General features: G+C 39.8%; 1 long non-coding RNA gene across 1 annotated transcript in view; it reads left to right on the top strand.

The window, feature by feature from the left end:
- The first annotated feature begins 4999 nt into the window (after positions 1 to 4999).
- The window catches only part of LOC146195024 (uncharacterized), a 36852-nt gene continuing 35851 nt past the window's right edge, over positions 5000 to 6000 (top strand). Inside the window, exon 1 of the long non-coding RNA XR_014705525.1 lies at positions 5000 to 5232. This is a non-coding gene — a long non-coding RNA (uncharacterized LOC146195024). The remainder of the gene's footprint in view (positions 5233 to 6000) is intronic.

Genomic DNA, 6000 nt, shown 5'->3' with positions numbered 1-6000 from the left:
AATGTACCTGGTGGCTTCAGTTCGCTAACACTGGAGGGAAGCGAAAGCTTCATGTACATGGCTACCCTTAATTCCAAGCTTCGATTAAATACATTGTGCATTTCTCCAAACGTAAAACCCATTCTTCATCGCTCTCTTCGGCACGCCGTTTTTTCAGGGGCTCATTCCGACGTGCCTTCTTCCCGTTCCGACGCGCTACTGTAGCAAGGTGTTCGTCCTCCTCCATCTTACGCAGTGTGCTAGCCTAGGAAGAAGCCCGGGAGCTATACACGTATCGGCCCTCTAGTACCCTCTACTTATACGTCACACTGATTCCACCTCTGTGACCTTGAATGTCATTTACAGTATCGCTCCTCTAGCTCCCTCAGCGTCACGTCACACTGACGTCACCTCACGTAACTTTGACCCTAACAGTTGTCATAGGTTACTTGGGGGCCTCCGTGATTATGCACCACACATCACACTGATGTCACCTCATACGACCTTGACCCAATCGATCCTCTAGCGCCCTCTACTCACACATAACACTAACGTCACCTCACATGACCTTGGCCTTGACCGTGGTTATAGGCCACTTGGTGGCCTATGTGACTACCTTCCAGTCACCTGGCGACTACCATGCTTAGCACAGAAGTTTGACCTCTATATCTTCCTCAAGGTAAAAACCGTGCATACCCGAAGGCTCGAACAACCTGGCGTAAGGAAGATTTTGCTTCAAAATGAAATGCTGTCTACACCGGAAATCGAATATCCATCCCTCGGATCACCTGCGAGCGCTTTAGCGAACTGTTCCACGCCCGAGACCATGAAAAGCATGTCATACTTCTGCTTTTCTATCATGAGGATGGTAGTAGCGATGACAATGACGCTGCAATTACTCATAATAATAATGATGTATTAGTAGCGATAATATTGACATTGCATTATAGTTGATAATGATAATGAAAAAATACATGACGCACCCTGTGCAGCAGCAACGCTCAGGCTTTCGCATTTCTGGAGTGTTGATTAAACAGTGCGCTCAGCATGTTTTGGTCACCTTTAGGGCTTTTTCATGTAGATTTCCGGTTCTTCCTTATGCTGATGAAGGTATTCATGATTCTAAAGTTATTACTCTCTGAAAATTAAACTAATGACTAGCAATGTCACAAAAAAGCGCAGAGACAGGACAGGGACGAGAATGAACACACATGAGCGCTGAAGTCCAATTGTTTATTGTGAACCGTGGGGCTGTAAATATTAAATACGGAGCGATGAATTGCGCAGACGCAGGATGCAAACAATTTCGACGGTTTTTTAGATAATATAGTTTCTTTTATTTCTTTTATTTCAGGATGTGCAGATTTACTGAAATATGAGCCACGATTCAACAAGCAACTGCACCCTTATCATTCTGTGCATTTCTAGCTTGTTAAGAGGGGAATTCTAAAGTTCTGCATCTAATGCCTTGAAAAGTCCTGCCCTCAGCTAATAACCGCAAGTTTTTCTGAGCAAGTACACAGGCTAACTGATACCAGGTTTCTTTTGATTGTCCTTGCAAGTATTGCCGAAATCCTTCTGAAGCAGATTGGTTCCCTTGAAGATGTCCCACCTCCTCTTTCTGCAAACAAACAAAACTTGCTATCATTCCATATACTCACGGCTCTTCCTATTTCTTGAATGATTGGACAAACAGCCAATGCCAAAGAAATTTTGTCAGCCCTTGAAAAGCTGCAGAAACTGTCCATTTGAGAAAACTTGGTCCTACGAAAAAGGGTGGGTGTACCCACGAAGCATAAAACGATGATCGTTTATTGTATGGAATCAATTGTTTACAGCTCATAATTTGCATGCCAAAAAAAATAACGAACTTCTGCGGGAGCACCGTCACAATGTAAAATAGAAAAAAGGTGGTTTTCTGGATGTACACTGCATACATTGTGAAGATTGTGTACCTATGAAGCACACAATGTCATAAGTAAGAGCCATTGCAAACGTACTAAAGGAATCTTTGAATCAAAAAGCCATAGATAGCTTATGTGATATGTGCGTCGTAAAATCGTTTGTTGGACTATTTAGAAAGAAATTAGATTATTTATGAAATTATTGAAATTGTTTCCCTCCTGCGCGTATGCAATGTATCGCCATATCGTGTACATTTACCGCCCGGTGGTTGTGTCGTTTCTTGTCCCAGCCCTGCACCCCGCTATTTTTGTTTGACATGTGTTATCAACATGCCTACACTGCCGCCTTAATGAATCCCGCCAGCTATTCCAAGAATCAAAGCCTAGGTACAACCTACCCACTGTCTGATCTCCAGCCTGTTTTTTTGCCTTACTTGGTATTGAAGTCGCCCATCAGTATGATATTCGGTATTTTTACTTACCCCATTGCGATCTGACATCTTTGTAGAAGCTTCCGACTGCTTTGGCATCATGAATACAAGTAGGATCCTAGGCACTCAGATATAGTCAAGAAATAAAACATCTGAAACCTGAATATGGCATAATTACCGTGTTCCGCAAAACGGACTTTTCTTACCCGATCAACAATTTCAAACATCGCTAAACATATCGGGAAACAGCTACCTTGGCAAAACTAAGGCGGAATGTGATAATACCGGATTTTTTAGGAGGTGGGGAGGGGCACGAGGTTTCTGGTTTTCCAAGAACCAAAGCAGTCTACGTGCTCGCCAAACTTGCCTGTCTACATTTAGGCATATCGATACAAGAAAAATCTTTAGGTCTCATTTTTACCTGATTCAACAAAAAAATCAAATCTGTTAAAATACATGTTTTTTGAACTGATATGCAATATGCAGGCCTTCTTGAGTTTTTCTTTATGACTTAGGCCTTTAATTATGTGCGGTGCTGGATGGCCGAAGGCTCTCTGAAATAATCTTTAGAAATAGAAATAAAACAAATGTCCTATTCTGCTGATGCTCTAACGTTATCTTCGTGCAAGTTATTTTAACATCCCACTCGTCAACGCATAACAGTTTTTATTGATAGGTATTACATCAGGAAAACACCGTATAAAGAACACTAGGGGAACTTCCGGAATGGAGCCGAGTTTCGTGTAATTGTTAACGTTATTGTCCTAGCAATATAAGTGGAATTATTGCAATGGGTTTGAAATGAGCAATAGCATTAGATCAATGTTCAAACAATAAACAAAAACACTTTATATTTCTACATTACTAAATGATGTTTTCTATTATTTGCTTCATGCACGCCTCCTATATCGTAAATATTTTATTTTGCTTAGAGATTGTTTTTTAAAACCTACCCCTGGGTGCTTACCTCATATGTTCTTACTTTCCCCCACAGCTTCGCTCATAAAAAGTCAGATTGCCCAAATCTTAGAAAAAGAATATGTTCTATAACGGTGACTACTTTCCCATAGAGTCTGTATAAATTCATAAAGCTAAGTGCCTTAACTGAATATTTTGATTAGTTTGTAATTTATTGGGTGCAATACACGAAAGACGTGCGTTAAACAGCCGGTAGCTCCTACTGACTTTTAGAATCTGGAAATATAGTCGTATATTTGATGACATATTTAACAGAATCAAACATAACACATATCCTGAATTCCTAAATTGTATATCTAGGAATTGAGGATATGTATATCTATTGTATATATATATGTGTATATATATTATGTAAATGTATGTATATGTATCTGGAATATATCTATTGTATATCTCGTGGTATCTCAATAGAGATTTAAAACCGTCACGTTGTCGGGATTATCAGCTTGACTGTGTAGACATTCATGCTATCTGAAGCGTCCTCCACAGGCAAACACAAATGCATATTGAACCTGCGTACAATAACTCGTTTTGATAGTTTCAAAATATATTTTTATTGTTTTGTATCGTTCGCTGCAGTCACTGACTTAACAGCTCAGTCCCAGCTATCGCAATCGGGCTCAACATACAATCCTTATACTTTTCCGGAACTGCTTATTATATTACGTACAATACATTTCAAATGTCGCATTATTGTCCTTATTTAAGCTTTTTTAATTACATGTGTTTTGGATCGTATGAATAAGTACATAAATTGATATATACAAAAGGTGAAGCACTATGTCAGTCTTTCTCCGTGGAGACCTGAATCGGCTTACAAGACAAAGAAGGAATGTGGGAGTGAAAGCCGAAAGAGGTCATGTTGTGTATGGCTATGGAGTAATTTCGGCCATATGGGTTTTTAACCTTTCCTGGCCACATACAGCACACCGCCGCGTCGCCTCCATTGAACCCGCAACCACCAGCGAACAAGTTCGAGCCCGGGTACTACTGTTCAGTAGTCGCCCATCTTCACTGCTGAGCCACGCGGCAGCTCTGAATCTTTTCTGCTCTTCGCTAGTTTCTGAGAATTTGTTCCTCACATTTTTGGGCTTATATATACAATGTGCATCCCCCAACAGCATGAAGTCGTGCCACTCTAGAACTGAAGAAAAATGTTTTCAACAAATTCCCAACAGTGTTTTCTGTTGTTAATTGTTGGCCATTTCTTGTAAACATTTTGCGTCAATCTTACAGCGGCACGTCTTTATGTAGTGGCTGAAAGCACATGTACAAAATATCAAAACATTGCATTACCTTAATTATGAAAAGAACTTCACAATTATTTCTGTCATTTCTTAGTTGATGCAAAAAAGCAATTTTGTATTCTACGCCAATGTTAGAATTTTCAAGAATAGATTCCCGCCAGGAGAATTATAATCTATGGTAAAGATGGCAACGCAACTTCTGCATAATTGTTCTACATTTATGCCGCAGCTTTAGATTAGCAAATTTCTATCTATATGGAAATAAAATCTTATGCGAATTAGCATTTCTTATAACAAGTACGACCCTTATGCTGCTGTTACTACGAAACCCAATTTTTTGAGAAATGAAACTTGCAATACGAATGTTAAGGAAAGCTTTTCACCCATAAGCGTCATATAATATATGTAAGGAAAAGGCTTTGCCCTATTTGAATGTAGCTTCTTGCCACGCTTTGGCTTCCGTTTCAGTTGCGCATGTCTTTCACGCCTTTAGAGGTTTCTAAGTCAGAACACCGGAAATTTGAGTTAAGGTTTTCAAGCAGTGCGTGGATGCTCAAACTTCATTTTTTCTAAATTACCAAAACCAAAATGTTCACCCTGTCGTTTTGTGCCTTTGTGGTCTTTGTCGGGAGTGTTTCAGCTGTTCTCTTTGAGGACAATGCGCAGAACTTCCAATCTCAGCGCATACATTTGGTGAGTTGAGTGGTGCACATATTAGTGCAGTTTTTGTTTTTAAAATATTTGCTTTTAAGGATAGCTAACTTTTATATCCTTCCACTAGAAGCTCTTTCCTACAATCATAATTTCTTTTCCTTTTCGTTGTGTACTTAAGGCATTCAGATAATCAAATTTGAATACTATATATAACCTACAGATGGGAACTTTACCCTCCCTTTCCACAGCATTGTCTAAGCTTTGAAGAATACCAAATCTAATAAACGGTAAACGGATTTCTTCTCAATGTAAACATTTCGATGACATGCTCGTGGCCTTCAGTGATCCTGTAAAGTGCCAAAATGTTTTTATAGAAGTGCTTTTATAAAAACAATCCAACTGTGCGCAAAGCTTGGTATCATGCAAGTTTGATTAAGAATCACGGCATTTTGGATTTGTAATAATAACGCAAAGAGCCCACATCTACGCATAGTGACGACGAGGCGAAACTAACCGGCATATTGAAAAAAAAAGCATGCTGGACGAAGTGACCTCGGCTGTCCGACTGTTCTGTTTGTACAAAGCCACCCCCGTAAACCACAATTCATTATCGATTTTTCATGTATTTTTCCGCTTCGTGTTTGTTGCTCTAGGTTGGATGAAATGCCTAATGCCTAATGTTGGAGGCATGACGCTTGGACTTTGCTGCGATCGCGGGCACTCTCGAACGTTCTAATATTTTTTGCTTGTTTAGTTATTTTAAATATATTCAACCATGAGGCCGTCCCCCACATTCTCAGCTGGAGT

Source organism: Amblyomma maculatum, chromosome 3 (assembly GCF_055883805.1).
Source record: "Amblyomma maculatum isolate TAMU_Amacu chromosome 3, ASM5588380v1, whole genome shotgun sequence".
Lineage (NCBI taxonomy): Eukaryota > Metazoa > Arthropoda > Arachnida > Ixodida > Ixodidae > Amblyomma > Amblyomma maculatum.
This window is presented reverse-complemented; position numbering and strand designations above follow the sequence as displayed.